This window comes from Malaya genurostris, chromosome 2 (assembly GCF_030247185.1).
Source record: "Malaya genurostris strain Urasoe2022 chromosome 2, Malgen_1.1, whole genome shotgun sequence".
Lineage (NCBI taxonomy): Eukaryota > Metazoa > Arthropoda > Insecta > Diptera > Culicidae > Malaya > Malaya genurostris.
In genome coordinates, this window is record NC_080571.1 from 263,480,790 (window position 1) to 263,499,211 (window position 18,422).

Sequence of the window (18,422 nt, forward strand, 5' to 3'; positions counted from 1 at the left end):
TCCCATTACATTTCTGGAATGTTTTTTTTCATTTAGGGGTTAGCCAAATTTTGTGCTAGGGCACATAACCGTTTTCATTATTTTTACGTTTCGTCTTTGACGTCTTAGTCAAAGACGAAACGTAAAAATAATGAAAACGGTTATGTGCCCTAGCACAAAATTTGGCTAACCCCTAAATGACCATACCTGCATCGGCCAGAAATAGTCGAAAACACGTTTTCGTTCGGCACGTCAGAAAAGACATTGCACTTCGTTGCAAAACAAAAAGTGTTCTGTAAGTAGCAGAAACTTTACGTCTGCTTAGCGGTTCAAATTGAACTGCCGAGTTTAGCACTAAGCAGTTCAATTTGAACTGCTCTGCACTGATGAGTCAAAGACGAAACGTAAAAATAATGAAGATGTTTTTTTTGTTTCGATTATAGAGGTTTTAACCTTTAAGTCATTCGCCTCTTCGAACCAGAAAGGCTTTCTGACTCTATGTGCGGGGTTGGGAATCGAACCCAGGCGGGCTGCGTGAAAGGCATCGACTTACCCATCACGCTATACCCGTCCCCTATTTCTGGAATTGGTTCATTATTGAGCATCGATGAAATTCAATTAATCGGTTCTTTGCAGATCCAATAAGTCGAATTGAAAGGAGGAAAATAGCTGAAAATGTTGATCTAAATGAAACATGAAGAAAAAACACAAAATATATTTTGTTCATTCCCAAGAAGGTTTCTTCTCACTTGAACTAGTGCATAGTAAAAAAAATTGAACAAAATGCTAAATCCCAATTGGTTATATTTGTTATATGTTCTAGAAGCCCAGAAAAAATAATGTTTCGGAATGGGTATCAAATCAATTTCGCAAAAATGTTCAGTCTACAAGTAACCTTTCAGTGTTTCACAATAAAAACCAGAAAATTTAGGGAAGATAACTGCTCCTAAGTGGTGAAACCATATACAAAATTGTGCGCAGTTTTTAATCACGACAACGCTCGACCAACTGTCGGCCTAAACAGCAAAAACAGTCAGAATAATGGTGAATTCGAAATCCTTTTTCATCCGCTTAATAGTCCCAACTAACGCTATCCGACTACCTTCTATTGATGTAAAACGCTCACTTAATTGAAGTCGAAAGAATTTTACTCGATTCCTTCGCTGATTTGAGCGGCAGGAATATTATTGTTTGCCTTTTCGTGATGATTGGAAAAAGCTGCAGTAGTTATTTTGTGAATGCTGTAAACTGTAAGCCTCATGCGCTTATAATTTTGACAAAAACTTTTTTTCTCGCACACTAATATTAGTACAAAAGCCGCATGTCGTTCATTTCACGGATGCCAGGTTAAGTTTTTGTAGCAAATTTTGGAAAGTCGGTGCAATCAAACTGCTATGGTAGTGGAGATCGATTTTAGCTGGCGAAAATTAAAGTCAAGTATATGAACGGTACGCAAATTTCAAAAATCTTCATTTAACATTTAAGAATAAGTGAAACTGTGGATTATTCAATATCTGCAGCGTTCATTAGAAATCTGTAAATTTAGAGTTAAATATACAGATGTGACGCAGAAGTCTAATTAATTATAAATTTCATGTGCTTATTTTTAACTGTTTTGTTTATATCTTTTGGTCAGTCATTGATTTTTCTCTTTTAATCTTTGGTTTTAAACGATATTAAACATACTAAAGATAACAAAAGGAAAATGAATAAAAAAACAAAAGAGTCATTCCCAAGTAACTACAAAGTCATGTGTATGCTTTGTAGTTGCATATATAACAGATTTAGAACTAAGGTATCTTATATCTGCCTCATATATGCATGAAAAGTGAATATAGGACTTGATGGTTACTTGATTAGTATTAAAGGAAGGGAAAGGATCTGAAGATAAAGAGCCCTGACAAAATCATCTAAGTAAGCAGAAGACTTCTCGTTACTGAACTTTCACCTTCTTTCACCTTTACTTTACGGTATAGATCTTCTCCCAATTCTAATGACGCAATTCTCCTCCTGTTATACTCGTGAAGAAAAGATGCCAGCTAGCTTTATAAGTCACTTTTCGTATGTTTGAGCCCTAGCCTAGAGATATTCTTAATGTCAATAGGATCGTAGCACTGGATATTCATATGGTTTTATACGTCAAGAATCGAGTGAATCCGGATAACCATATAGCGAATCTCCACAAAAACGTACAACCAAAGCTTTGTAGCGCTTTTGCTGCGTGAAGATTACCAGATCTTATTTAAAGTATCAATTTTAATTTTTAAACACCGTGAACAGTCACAGAGAAAACAAGAAGAGAGATAACTCCGTTCTCAACAGCAATAACAAAAGCAATTTTTTACGTTTCGTCTTCGCCTCATCAATGCATTAGCAGATTGTGTTAAATTGCTAATGCGACCTTCGCTAAGCAGACGTAAAGTTAATGCTTTTTGCAAAACACTTATTTGCATTGAAGTGCAATGTCTTCGCCGAAAAAAACGTGCAACATAAAACGCAAAAAAACTTTTTAATCCATCTAGTTGTGTAATGATGCCTTTCTCATATTACTTATATTTTTAAAAACATCACTAGAAGATTCTGTCAAGTTTCTTTTTTTTTTAAACTTGAATAAAATCAAAAACTTTCTTCGGTATGAACACCTTTTCAATTTAGAAACAGTTATGTCAAGTGAATGTGGCAACCCTTCACGCTATACAAAATTGAACAAAGCACGCTGTGTGCTGGGCGGGTGCGTTTTCTTTTTTCTTTCGTATCAGCACGTACTGATGCGTACCGATTTTGCATCATTTTGTATGACAGTTTGAAAGTTTTAATACTCATTGCCCTATAATTTCGGAACCGGAAATCGGATCTGGATGGAATATCTATTTATCGTTAAAGACAATGAGAGCCTTAATTTGAATTATGATTTGTGAAAATCGGTTTAACCGTTGCTGAGAAATCGAAGTAAGTTCGCTTTTTGGAGATTTCCTTCACTATGACCTTTGCGTTCGGAAGCGGAAACCGAGCACTAGTAGTCCCAAAATAGATTTTTTTCATTAACTGACAAGATGTGTCTATTAGATGAATTTACCAGTAAATTTTATGAAAATGTGCACCTCGTTTCGAAATTGCTTGTGAAAAAATTCTCATGAAATTGAACATTTTTGCTAATCTTATTGCAATACCGGACCCGGAAATCGAATCTGGATCAACTTTTTGAGGACTTTTCGAAGAATCTCAAGACCTTTTATTTGTCTTAGTTTGTAAAAATCGGTTAAGATATTTCCGAGAAAATTTAATGCGCAATTTTTCATCGATTTGAACGTTTTGCCTTGTAATTCCGGAACCGGAAATCGGATAAGGATAAAATTCAATAGCGATCTATTGGACTATAAGATCTTTCGTTTTAATCTAAGTTTGTGGAAATCGGCCACGCCATCTCTAAAAAAAGTGAGTGACATTTTTTTCATTTTTTTTGGTGCATATCACCCTGTAATTCCGGAACCGGAAGTCGGATCGGAATAAAACTCAATAGCGATCTATGAGACCATAAGACCTTTCATTTGAATCTGAGTTTGTGAAAATCGAGTGACATTATTTGTAATATACACACATGCACACACACACACACACACACACACACACACACACACACACACACACACACACACACACACACACACACACACACACACACACACACACACACACACACACACATTTTCTCAGTTCGTCGAGCTGAGTCGAATGGTATATGACACTCGGCCCTCCGGGACTCATTTCAGGTCGGTTTTCACAGTGATTGCATAGCCTTTCTTTATGAGAAAGATAAAAATTTGAAAAAAGTCTTGTGCACTTTGCCAGGTACTAATCTCCAAATAACTATGGGAATGTGTAATTTGAGCCAATTAGTGTATGTATGTGTATTTTGATCTCACTTTTTTCGAAGGTGGCTGAATTGATTGATTAACTTAGATTCAAATGAAAGGTCTTGTAGCCCCATACAAAATTCCTGTATTTTATTCGAATCCGCCTTCCGGTTCCCGAATTACAAGATGATATGTGCAAAAAAAAATTATAATAACTGCACGAACTTTTCTCAGAGACGGCTGAGCCGAATCTCACAAACATTGATTCCAATGAAAGGTATAATTGTCTTATACAAAGTTCCTGAACTTAATTTCGATCCGACTTCCTGTTCCGCTGATTACAGTGTGATTAGTATAGAAATTTTTTTCCTCACTTTTCTCAGATATGGCGTTTCCGATTTAACCAAACTTAGGTTCAAGCGAAAGGTCTCATGGTCTTATACAAAAATCCAAAACTTCACCCGGATGCGACTTCTGGTTCCGGAGTTGTAGGGTAAAGTGTGTTAAAAATTTGATACCGTCACTTAAAGTAAGGAAACAAAATACGTAAAAATAATTCGAAACTACTCCATTCGGTAGCAATAATTAGTGGCCATCCTAACAAGCCTGGTTCCCGGTTTCCGATTCCGGAAGCGCCGGAATTAGTGATCAAATATTCCCAAATTGATCTCACTCACTTTTCAACTTAGGTTCAAATGAAAGGTGTCATATTGAATTCCGGAATTTCATCCGGATTCGAAATCCGATTACTGAATTACAGGGTGAAGTTTGTTAAAACATTTATACCACTCACTAAAAGCGGCGAAATAAAACACAGCAATTTCGAAGCTTGCTTCAAAATTATTTCAATCAGTAGTCATTGTCGAAAGCCCGCTTTTCTGATTCCCGGTTTTCAATTAACGACCGGATTCTATAGTCACAATTATAGACTTAAAAATGGATCCCAGTCACGTTTTTCGATTTCGATTTCGATTATTCCGGTTCCCGAATTCCGGTTTCGGAAGTACCTGAAAAAGTGGAGCTCACTCACTTTTTCTAAGAGATGGCCTAACCGACCCGAGAACTGTTTCACTCTGTAGGTTATACTAGTTTATGGACAAACCTTTTTGTTTTTAGAGATTGAAAAAAAATTTTGGAAAAGATATATTATATATAAGAATATTAGAGATATGAAAAAAGCATAATTTCACCATTAGGTGGATTAAAACAGGTTTTTATTATTTGAATTATGATAGTATGATATCTGTATAGCTCCAGGAATTGAGAACCGTGTTACATAAATCAATGAACGGAAAGTAAAGCTTCAAATGACTAAAAACGAAAATTTCATTATAACCCGTTCATTATTGCTCTATGCGAAGAATAATGAAACATAATAAAAACCATGTCAAGTGCTCAATATTAACTAACTAATTTATCACCCTGAGTTAAAACCGAGGTAAAATAAACGACATAATAATAGCAATAATTAATAAATTATTTGCAAAGGAACAATGAATACTATTTCGAAATTTATCCGAACAAATCCGAATAAAATTTATTCAAGTTATATTTATAACCATTTATCATTTATACTCGGTGATTAAATGCTACAAAAACATGAACATTGATCATGGAACTACGAATCATGTTTTTTGGGAACTCGATTCGTGAAATTTTCAAATAGTTATCCAACCTGCTATCCTAGTAATTACTTTTATTCTCAACGATTGTTCTGTTATTGTTCCAATGAAACCAAATATAAAATAATCAACCAAAACAAAATTTCACAATCTTTTGTGATTTCATCAGAAAATAGTGAGCTGGAAAGGATCTTTGATTATTGCCAATTTGCCGTTTGATCAAATCTAATTAGCATCGAAGGTATGTAAACATATCACCTCGCAACACAATCGAATACTGACTGTATCTAACTATCTACAACACAAACGGCGAATTCTAACTGCACTGAATTTCAAGCATCCAACCGAAACTCGTTCCCTTTATTTTTAATCTTTATCGCCGAACATCTACACAAATAAACCGCCATCGGAACCACGCACATTTTTTTTCTCTGTTTCTTGGCAAATATTACACTCTTTGCATAACATCATCACTGATGCAAAGCAAAAACAAACAAAACTAACAAACACCCATACATACAATCGCCGATTCTTTCTTATTGTCACATGTGTCACTTCTGTTCACGACGAACAATTCCACTCATTTGCACAGTCGACTAGACAGACACGAGTCGGTGGTTTCGAAGCCGTTCCCAGACGACACCGGCCACGGAGCTTACTCAGCTGTTCGTGGCAGCCACCCCGCCGACTGTTGCACACTCATACTGTGTTGTTGTTGTTGTTCTCTATTGTTGTTGTTTAACACAATCGCGACAAACCGATGTGGTTGATGTTGGTTGCCGCACCAAACAAAAAAATACTAATAATAATAGAGGAAAGAAAACCGTACAAACAAACCAGCACCAGCTGATGCCACGCGCGACCTAATCCGTATCGAGCCGCCCGCGAAATGAGGCGCCGTTCCGCGTAGCCACCGCTGGCTGTTGTCGAGCACCGATGCCAGCTATCATCCAACTGAGCATTCCACCCGACCGCACAGCACCACTGACTGACTGGCTGACTGGCTGACTGACTGACTGACGAACACGGGTATAGTTGGGGAGACCTGGTTCGCCGGTTTCGCGAGAAGTGAAGGCATGGCATCGTGGAACATCATCGAGCGCGCTCTGTTTTGTTGTTCTCACTGTTTGGCTCGTACCAACCCAAAACCAAGCGCTTATCATGTATGGCTGTATGCATGCTGATATCCAGTTACGGCGAGTGGCGGGTATCAGAAATATGCGATAGAAATATTCTCGCGATAGAGAGAAAGAAGAAACCCGAGAGCGGAAAATAAAGAGCTGCTTCATCCATTTTCTTCGTACTACGGAACGTTCGCCGTATTTGATGCTCTCTCTGTTTACTGTCGGCAAAACATATGATTTGCTATGATCTTCGGTGTGGTTTCACTTTCAGGTTCGTTCCACACCGCTAACGATGCGAGAGCCAAGAAACGTCAGTAGCAGCAAGTTCTCTACACTCTCACGGAATATGACAGTCGGCTTTGTTTCCGTCGGTTGCTCTCCGAGCATGGTTCGATTTATCGCTAGGACCGGATACTACGCGTCTCCACCGGGAATTCAAATGTGTCAGCTTGGTGAAAAATGTTAACAAAGTAAATCAAAACATGTATTGTAAATTGAACACTGTTATTTTTTTTCTTTTTCAGGTAATGGACTTGTAACTACCATAAAATTTATGATCTAAATTAAAAATTTTAGGAAGTGTGGACGTAATAAACCCAACTTGTTTTTTTCCTTTCTTATACGGTTAGTTTTTCCCGCGCATATTTGAAAATCGATGTTGTTTGACTAACTGGAATGTAAAAGTCTTTTTAACATGGTGTTTTATGCGTTTTTCTTGTCAGGGCCGGTGAAACATGTTAAGCCCAGGTGGGTTATTTTTCGTACCGGGGGGAACGACCCACCATTTCGAAGTATTTTTATTTCGGTTGAACTTTGCATGAGACGCGAAAATTCGAAATCTGAAGCGTTTTTGGTATTTTGTCTTGAAACAAAATTGCGCATACGACATAAAACTACTGTCGGGTTGTTCGAGCTGTTGACGTAGGACTACATAACTAGTTTCAAAATCACTGATGAAAGGTGCTGAACTCGTTCATCCAGTACTTCATAATCGAAAAGTAATGCCTTGATATTACATTCCTATTGGCGTTCTCACCAGATTTTTCTCGCTTCGTCAGACACTCTAACTAACCAGATCTTTTGCCAGATTTTTCCAGATTTTGTCAGATTTCCCAGTTCTTTACGGGTTTTGGCCTCTATACGATAGGTGGTGAGACCAGACAAATCCAGATCAACTTTTGAATCAGAGACAGATTTTTGAAAAATAAACTGGCAACTCTGGCCACCAGTGTTTTTCAATGCAAAACGCCATGAGAATCCTTCCAGGTCGGGACTCGAACATACGACAACTGGCTTGTAAGACCAGCGCCCTATGCATTGAACCGCCAACCCATGATCGAAACCATCGAGCATTTCCACGAAAAAAAATACATAACACATTGTTCAAAGAGTCCTGGGACTGACCCAAAGATGACATTTGTGATGTCAAACAAACCTTATTTTTCGAAAGTAGCAACCTTCAGATGACATGTGTTAAAATTTTACGTCAATCGTTCCACAAACACTAAGCCTACCGATATATAAAGTAACTTCACGTTAGTTGCGTTATTTTTTAATTTACAGAAACATGGAAATAACGAAGTCCTTGTATTGGTAAAATATTTCTTCTTAAAGGGAAAGTCCAGCACTCAGCAATGAGTTGAGAAGTGTTACTCGCACTCGAATCCATTGAAAACAAAGATTAGGCAAGTTTTGATAATCGTAATGAACGCAAAATCAAAACTCGTGAGATTAGGTGTGCTGAGATGATTAGCACATTAACAGAATATGCTTTTTCGATCTTACGCGAAAATCTGAGCATCAAATTGGTCATTTCCAAATGGGTGCCATGTTCGCTCACAATAGAACAAAAGTAACAACGCATTAACGATCCAGAAAGCTGTTCGGCACAGTTTAGTCATAATAGAAAAGATTACTTGCGTTGGCATGAAACAATGAACGAAACATGGATCCAACATTTTTCGGCGGGGTCATATCCGCATTCAGGCGGAGAAAGTCATTCGAAAACGCAACAGGTAACTGGGACAATCATGGCGTCAGTTCTTCGATGCTCGAGTATAATAATAATAATACGGTAATATCGAACCGCACAGAGTGCAAGTCGATTCGATACTGAATCTTGATTTGTGTGAGTGATTTTCTTAAATGCGAGCGCGCTCATTGAAGATCAGAAATCTTCTGGAAACCGTGATCTTGTTTATTCGAATCTGTCGTATCTGTTAGCGGAAACCATGACAATGGTTTGGGGAAGAGAGAAAATTAGATATGGTTCGTTATTAATTGAAGTTTATATATCTATATAATATCATTAGCAATGCATTTCCAAGCAGTATGTGTAATGATATCGAAAATCAGTTAAAAATGGTTGAGTACGGTTTCATTTCCATTGATGAGATGACCAAGCTTGACTCCTCTACTAGAAGGTAAATGTTAAGTTACTAAACGACTTCTGCTTGCTCAAATGAACCTTGTCACGTCTCACCTTACTGTTGTATATTTTCAAATCCTGACTCTACCTTGAGTACTATCATTCTCTAATTTTGATTTCATTCATTATTTCGAGTTACAATAAAAATATTCTTATTTGTATAAACAATATAAATATTACCATAGTTTTTCGCTTGAAACTGCAGGTGGGTAATTACCCACCTTTGGAATTTTCGGGTGGGTAGTACTACCCACCGTACCCACCTCTTTCACCGGCCCTGTTTCTTGTGCGGCTTTTTTACGCGGATTTTCAAAGTTACGCGGTTTTTTCTACGCTGATTTCCAAAGTTAAGCGGTTTTTTACGCGGATTTCCGAAGTTACGCGGTTTTCTTATTCTGTCAATGCCTCAAGCAACTTATTCTAAGTGCGAATTTAATGTTTTAATTTCGAATTAAATATGGATGACAGAAGCTCCATTTAACTTTCTGGGCCCCGTTATATCGAATGTACATACACTGATGTTTCTTTTTACGCGGGAGATACGTACTGCGTAAAAAAACCGCGTGAAAAACTGCGTAACTTCGGAAATCCGCGTAAAAAACAAAAAACTAAAGAACTTTTGTTTGATACAAAATATCTTTAATATGCATGAAACGTTCAGATCTGCTGTAATCTCAAAAATTTTTTTTTTTAAAAATTATCCCGTAATTTTTTTAAGTCTTAGACACTTAGAAAATTTGTTTCAAAAAAAATCTCGACTTTTCATTCATTTCTAAGACAGTACGGGTGTGTAATGTCAGTGACATAACTGGATGTCGTGAATACGAAAAAACTGAAACGCTTTCTTTTCACTTTAGAATATCAATTAGTTGATCGTTTATGTGAATTGTGACAGCTTTCCCCTTCTTCACTACTAGAATTTGAACGATTCATCTAAACTGAATCGGTGCTATGCATTTTATATAGAAAACCAGCAGAAAGTTTCTACAACAGCTACGAACTACAACTGGTTGAAAAACCTGTTTTAATCCACCTAGTTGTGTAATGATGCCTTTCTCATATTACTTAAATTTCCAAAAATATCACTAGAAGATACTGTGAAGAAATTTATTTTTTTCAATCTTGAATCAAATAAGAAACTTTTCTTTGGGTATGAACTAACATAACCATTTCAATTTGTAAACAGTTTTATCAAGTCAATAAGAATTTTTCTTTATTTTGAATCGTCGCACTAAATGATTAAACACACTTTAGCCTATAGCACTGGAACCGGAAGTTGGACCCGGATGAAATTAAACCGCAGCCTATGAGACTATAGGAACTTTTGTTTGAGCCTGTTTGTGGAAATCGATCAAATCATCTCTGAGAAAATTGAGTGAGTCTCGTTTTCAACTTTTTGACCACTATTTCCGATACTTCTGGAAACGGGAACTTGTAACCAGTATAGCCGAAGTCGGTACGTTTAGTAAGTGACTAATATAGCCTACAAATTGAATCAGGATAAAGCCAAATCAAGAAAAACTTTACCCTTTTTTGCATCGTCTAAATGACGGCATGAAATTTAATAGCAACCTAATGAACTACGAGATTTTTTTATTTTATGAGTGACATTATTTGATACATACTCACATACACGCACAGACACATATATCAGCTCAGCTCGATGAACTGTGTCGAATGATATAGAACACTAAGCCCTCTGGGCCAATTTTCACTAGTCAATTTTTCAAGTGATTGCATAAAATTTCTATATGAGAAAGGCAATACGTGTACTTTTATAGAATCATGATCTTGTAATAACACTAACAAGTAGGTACAAATTGAATAAAAGAATCACAAACTTACATTTTATTTTTCACCTGAAAAATATAAATTTAATGTAGCAACTTTGACTATACGAAATTGAACAAAGCACGATGCGAACGGAGCAAAGCCGCACGTACCGTCGCGTACTAGTTTTGCATTGTTATTTTGAATGACGATTTGAATGTTTTGACACTCATCGTCCTATAATTTCGAAACCGGTAGTCGGATCAGAATGAAACTGCACAGTTTATTTAAAGACAATGAGAGCTTTAATTTGAATCATGATTTGTGAAAATCGGCTGAGAAATCGAAGCTCTGCTTTTGGATATTTTCTTTACTATTATCGGTGCTTTCGGGAGCGGAAATCGGGGACTACTAGCCCCAAAGCAGTTTTATATATTCACTAACTAACAAGATCAGCCAACTAGATGAATTTAGCAGTAAGTTTTATAAAAATGTTCACTTCGTTTCGCCGTCGCTTATGAAAACATACTCATGAAATTGAACATTTTCACCAATCGCACTGTAATACCGGAACCGGAAGTCGGATCTGAATCAATTTTTTGGGAACTTTTAAAAGAAATTTAAGACCTTCTATTTGCTTCTTAGTTTGTGAAAATCAGTCAATAAGTTTCCGAGAAGGTCGTCAAATGGTGAGATAACTAAGTCCTCACAAGTCCCTATCTCATGCCTCCCCGAGCGTCTATGATGACATTTGGTCAATAGAACGGCGTCGACTGGGTGCTATCGCCTTCTGCGTTAGTAGCAGAATGAGAGGGTGCGAAATGGCTTGAAGGTTGAAGCCCATCCAAAAGTGCAATGTTTATCATAGTATATTACAACATATAATTCTGTTGTTTATTACATCATGTATTATTATTATTATTATCATTATTATTAGAAGAGCGTAACTTACACTGCGACATTAACTGTTATATTGTATCATAGCATATTATTTCATATATTATCGTCTTACACTATTTTATGTTATTATATAATATGTTGTATGGTATTATACTGCATTGCATTATATCATATTATATTGTGATATATTATATTATATTTTATTATATATATATTATATTATATTATATTATATTGTATTCTATTATATTATGTTATATTGTATTGCATTATGTTGTATTATATTATATCATAGGGTTTATTATGAGTAGTACTACGTACCTCTGCGCAAAATATAAATTTGTTTTCCTTATAAGTTATCATTTTTAAAGTAATCTTTTAACTAAATATAAAGGTCGTCACAAGGTGAGCTTGGCCCTCACTGGTTCCTGTTTCATGCCTACACGTGTGTCTGTAGTGACAATTGGTCGATGAAATGCGTTGATGGCAGAATGAGATGATGAGAAATGACTTATAAATTCAAGTAATATAATATCATAGCATATCGCAACATATCATTTCATTCATTCTATTATTTATTATATATTTTATTGTACTATATTATATTGTTTTTTATTATTATTTTCATTACTATATTTATTGTTATTATTATTAATTTGTCATCAATAATAATAACATATATTATTTTCATAGATGTGGATATTATTATTGTTATTAGAAGAGAAATATTCTACTTCCTGCAGTATTGCGAAGGTAGAAGAGCATAACTGACACTCTACATAAACTGTTATTTTATATATTGTTTTATAATATATTATATTATATTATTTTGTAATGTATTATATCATTTTATGTTATATTAATTTCATTACACTATGTTTCATTGTATTTATCAATATAAAACATTTATCACGGGGACGTAAAGGGGAGGGAGCATCAGGGCATCGGACGAATTGATGACTGGACGAGGGATTGTGTATAGCCAGCCCAAGTCACTTGAAGGAAACTAGTTTCCTTCTGAAGGTTTGAAATGAGTCTGACGCGCCCTTCTCAAACAAACCATCAGGTGGGTTCAAGCATGTATAGCGATATGCTTCATCCATGCACTGGATATTATGGTTGGAAGAGCATCTTTTATTCCCGCGGAATACGAGTAAGTGACTCTACTTACATATCCGCCCAACCCTTTTTGTTCGCTTTTCGGTAACAGCTTTAGTAAGAAGGTGAATGGATGAGTCATATCGGGGCTACTGTAAGTCTACCCGCATCCACTGGCAAGTCCTTGAACTGATGGTGGCTTCACTTCACATCACATTACATCACATCACATCAGTCAATAAGTTTCCGAGAAAATTTAATGCGCATTTTTTAATGAATTTGCACATATTTCCATGTAATTCCGGAACCGGAAGTCGGATTCAAATGAAATTCAAGAAAATTATATGAGGACATAAGGCCTTTCATTTAAAACTAAGTTTGTGAAAACCGGTTCAGCCATCTCTGAGAATATTGGGCGACAAGCACAAACATACATACACACATTCATTTTGTGATCTTATTTTTTGCACATATTACTTTGTAAATCCGGAACCGGAAGTCGTATTACTATAAAAATTATCTGCGCTGCGGTCGCGAGACCTAATTATTTACACCCAAACCTCCATGTACGGGGTCTTTTTTACGAAATATTCGATTTACGTAATTCTTTTGACAAACAAAATCCTAAACAACGTACTCTTTTTTTTTTAAGAAGTGAATTACAAATTAAGTCTACGAAGAGGTTTTTGCAAGAATGGAAGTATGTGCTATGGCAATACGACTTACTTTACTATGGGGTGCCTTTTCAAAATTTACCCTCTGAGAGAGTAATAAGTTTTTGATTGTGAATATCTCTTGTTGTAACTAACAAATCAACATAATTTTTGCTACATGCCATCGGAGATATGATCACAATTTTATGATAAAATTTTCAGTTGTGTGACATAATCTCAAACAATTCAAAATTAAACTTTTCTGAAATGTTTGGTATAAACGAGTATCAAAGAGAATAATTCATAAGGCGCGTTTGCCTTTCTCGTATTTTTAAATCTCATAGCTCAGTGATCTGTAAAAGGAAATATATAATCTAACTACCAATAGAATAGAATTTTTTCAACTCAAACATGTATAGCAATAGCATTGAAGTATTTCAATAGTACACTATTGAAAAACCTGTCTCATTTGACCCATGTTAACACCAGCCAATCAGAACGCATTATGAGGAAGAGAACAAAATATCTGCTGCTGTACAACAAATCATTCGAGAAAAATGTTCCGAACAGTGCTCAATATCGTAGTAAGTTCCACAATTTGGTCCTTATTAAAGGCAGGAATGAATCCCGTACAGCATCCCGATAGTTTCTTTCAATGAAATGCAAATCCGAAATGAAATAATCGACATTAAAATTGTATCTGCGGCTATTTTTATAGCCGTTAGGACCGCACATTAGTGAAAAAGATACAAACGGAATCACGTAAAAAAATACCTCTTAACAAAAATTGAATCAGTTTGGATTCTATCGCACTGCGAGCAGATGTATTGTGTGTCGTTTGCAAAGCTAGTTTTGCTTCCGACAAGAGCGATTACGTCACAGCTGCTAGTCGTTTGCATTGGTAAAAAAAAAACGAAAAGGGGACAACGGTGGAGAGCATCACACAAAATCGGCCGTTCTAATGGCTCTAAAAGTTTTCTAAAGAACTATTAGGATTTCTTATTCGCAAATCGAAGGTAAGTATCCTCAGTTTAGTGCAAATCTAGAACAGTTTGATTAGATTTGTGCACTTTTCGCTGTGTGAAACTCACAGTAACCGAGATCAATTGAAGCCTTCTTTGTTTTTGCGGAAAATGTGAAAAAGGTGAATGCTTGCATAATTCATACAATTGATCAACTAATTGATATTCGGAAGTGTTAAGAAACATGTCAGTTGTTTTCGTATTCACGACATCCAGTTATGTCTCTGACATTACCCACCCGCCTTTTTGAAACTAAGTTAATAAGGCTCGAGAAACATTCGAGATCGACCGACCGAAAGTTATAGTAATCGTTAATTTAATTTCGAGAACGGTAGCATTTAGCAAAATTTCGATTTCGATTGGAAATGTTGATTTCTTTAACAAAAATGTAAAGAAAAAAAATTCACAGATATATAGAGTAAGTAATAAATAAATATTTATTAAATATAAGTTAAGATTTAAATCGGGTGTTCAGCCACAAGTGGTGACATTTAAGGCCAATTATAAAACATGATTTGGTTATTACCATTAAGACATCATTTGTTTCCGCAATTTTGTGATTTTTGTGCAGGGAAAATTGTAAACCTACTTGTATTGTGTAATGGGGAAAAGGAACTTTTATACTAACTTACTATCTAATACACAGAGTGAATCGGTTCAATTGAAGATTGCATCGATTTTTGTCGCAATTTGCTTATAATATTATGTGACATTACATCTAATGGTTCTATATTTGTGAGTCTGGGTAACTCATTTGTACTAAACCAGGGAGGACGCTTCAAAATCATTTTCAGAATTTTATTCTGAATCCTTTGAAGCGTTTTCTTCCTGGTGGAACAACAACTTGACCAAATAGGTACTGCATGTCTGAAAATTTGTTTATAAAGTAATGCTGGTCGGAAAATTTGTTTATAATTTAATAATTTGTTCTTTAGACAGAGATTAGAATTTCTGTTTTTTTTTATATCGTTTACGAATTTCTGTTTATAAGAAGATATAATCATTTAATATATTTAATACATTTTGCCTGGATTCTTTCAATGTGATCCTTAAAAGTGAGTTGCCTAAGTATTTTACTTGATCAGACTATGTCAATTCCAAGCCATTCAATTTAATAATGTGATTATTGTTTGGTTTAAGAAAAGAAGTTCTTGGCTTATGAGGAAAGATAATTAATTGCGTTTTTGCTGCATTTGGTGCAATTTTCCATTTACAGAAATTTAGACTTTTATCTCTTGGTCTAATATTTAATCATCTTGAGCTACAACCAAACCTTCGTTTGAGTAAACTTTTTTTACGTTACCTGCATTAAAGTAACTCCTTTTACGAAGTAAATTCGATCTAACGTAAAAAGAGGTTTTTGCCTTATATGGAAATATATGCTCTGACAACGTACAACGTTTTTTCGAGAGACTAGTACTTTTATAAAACAATGATAACAGTTTGTAAGAAAAAGTATCAAATTCAAAAATTAAAAAGGTTTATAAATAGAGTGTTCGAAATAATAGCGATAGCAGCATAAAACAAACAAAAAACAAAGTTATCTGGATGATCGACCACCCAAGTAGATCAAAATGTCCGGTTAAATGCAATTATTTCACAGAAAAAAATCGATGACCGTCCAAAGCTATCGTATAACGAAAATATTATTACTTTTTTCTTTTAGAAGCTATCATTCTATGATTGTACTTGTAATTCATTATTCATTAATAGATTAAAGCAAAACGAATACAAATACATAACACTTTACTGAACAATACAAGCTATTATTTCGAAAAGCACTGTACGTGTTGTACATTTTGGGAGCGGATATAAATCAAAAATGCCGGAAAACGAAGTAAGAAGTTTCGATTTCTTCGCGTTTCGCCTTCGGCTCATCAGTGCTTAAAGCAGTTCAAATTGAACCGTCATCTCCGCCTAACAGTTTAATTTGAACCGCTAAGCAGAGGCTAAGTCCACACTATTTATGTAACCCTTTAAGGATATGACACTAGGTGCCATATCCTTTCTGACGTCTCGGACGAAAACGAGTGACGACTGACTACTGGCCGCCGCAGGATTTAAACATTTAGGGGTTTTTGGTTTGTACGTAAAGTACATATTTAGTTTCGATTTCTTCGCGTTTCGCCTTCGGCTCATCAGTGCTTAAAGCAGTTAAAATGTAAAAAGTCCGATCAATCAAACAAACCTTTTAAAAAAACACTCATATTAACAGATCGGCTGAAAAGTTCGTATCGTTTCTATGAGAGGGCGCCACTAGAATTAAATCCATACCATTTTCAGTTAGTACCAACCTTCAAAAGATACGTGTATGAATTTGACAGCTGTCTGATTATTAGTTTGTGAGATATTGCATTTTGAGTGAAGCTACTTTTGTTATTGTGAAAAAAATGGAAAAAAAGGAATTTCGTGTGTTGATGAAACACTACTTTCTGATGAAAAAAAGTGCCGCCGATACCAAAAAATGGCTTGATGAGTGTTATCCAGACTCTGCACCGGGCGAAGCAACAATTCGTAAGTGGTTTGCAAAATTTCGTACTGGTCATATGAGCACCGAAGACGATGAACCTTTTTTAAGAAATTATGAAACCTTTTTTAAGAAAATTGATTTTTGGGTTAAATTTTCATAAAATAATAACAACAAAACATATTTTTTCACAGTACATACTTCCTTCATATAGTTTCAATTATCTAAAAGATTGACGAAAACACCAAATAGAAATTAGAATTAAATAAAATCAAACATTTTGAAAATATTCTGTATTTTGTCACGAAAAAAAAATCTATCAATTCGCAAAGTTTTGTACAATTGGAATTAAAACTCTAGTTTCAAAATATATGACAATTAAAACAAAAAATATTATTTAAATTACAAATATTTATTGACAAAATATTTTGCGAATATGTTTGTGAATACATGAACTGTAAAATAAAACAGTTATAACATAATCGATTATCTCGCGAAAAATTTTCACTCTTATGTGGCACTCTTTTGTTATGTTGTAGCTGACAACTGATGAAGTTTATTTCATTATACACCCAAAACCCCTTTTACGTAATAATCGGGTGTTCGTGAAACGAATCATGATGAAAAATGATTTTCGTTATTTGGCATTTTCAACGAAATAAAAGTTTTCTTTATGTATATTGTTAAATATATTATTGGATATTATTGGACCGCAATAATCCGTACATGCCGGAAAAGAGGTAGCGACTTCCAGTTAATCAATGTTCGTTACAAACCATCATAATGAGTGTTTTTCTAACAGGTTTGTTTGATTGATCGAACTTCTTACATCGTTTTCCGGCATTTTTTATTTATATCTGCTCCTAGAATGTACAACACGTACAGTGCTTTTCGAAATAATAGCTTGTATTGTTCAGTAAAGTGTTATGTATTTGTATTCGTTTTGCTTCAATCTATTAATGAATAATGAATAAAATGCACGGCTAATTTGAATTCGATGATTACTGTCTACTGAGCTTAAGTGTCATTTTCAAAGACATGTACTTTTTAAGCTGTTCTAAATAATAGCATCAATCATTCGGCCGGTAGAGACATATGAAATCCATTCTGTCTCTGTGTCGCTCCACAATATTAAGGTATGTCAAGGTAATGACCAAAGAGACACAATAATACACATATCAGTATCAAGCGGGAATAGAAGAGATAGGGGATTGATGTCACAGGACTGAGACAGAATTCAAACCACGCACCGGTTATGCTAAGTCTAAGCATGTACGGAGTTTTATATAGATGGGTTGCTTGCTGAGTTTCAATATTTAGGAATATTTCAAAATTTTTAATAATCATCTACTATATCGCTATTGATAGTCCAATACTGAGTGGAGATGGTAGTTTATTTTGAACTGCTTTAAGCACTGACGAAATCGAAATATGTGCCCATTGTACAAACCACAACAAAAACTCCTAACGAATGACTACTCATTAAGTGATCCGGTTTTACATTA

General features: G+C 35.2%; 1 protein-coding gene across 11 annotated transcripts in view; it reads right to left on the minus strand.

Moving 5' to 3' along the window:
* The window catches only part of LOC131429786 (dual 3',5'-cyclic-AMP and -GMP phosphodiesterase 11-like), a 346,593-nt gene that overhangs the window by 191,260 nt on the left and 136,911 nt on the right, over positions 1–18,422 (minus strand). For 3 of the 11 annotated variants that reach the window (XM_058594138.1, XM_058594140.1, XM_058594137.1), the window contains exon 1: positions 6,285–6,472. The exons of 6 other annotated variants lie outside the window; for them this stretch is intronic. The gene's annotated coding sequence lies outside the window, so the exon portion shown is untranslated. Of the gene's footprint in view, positions 1–5,975; positions 6,245–6,284; positions 6,473–18,422 lie in introns of those variants that run through there. 2 more of the 11 variants (XM_058594141.1, XM_058594139.1) reach the window with 1 other exon arrangement.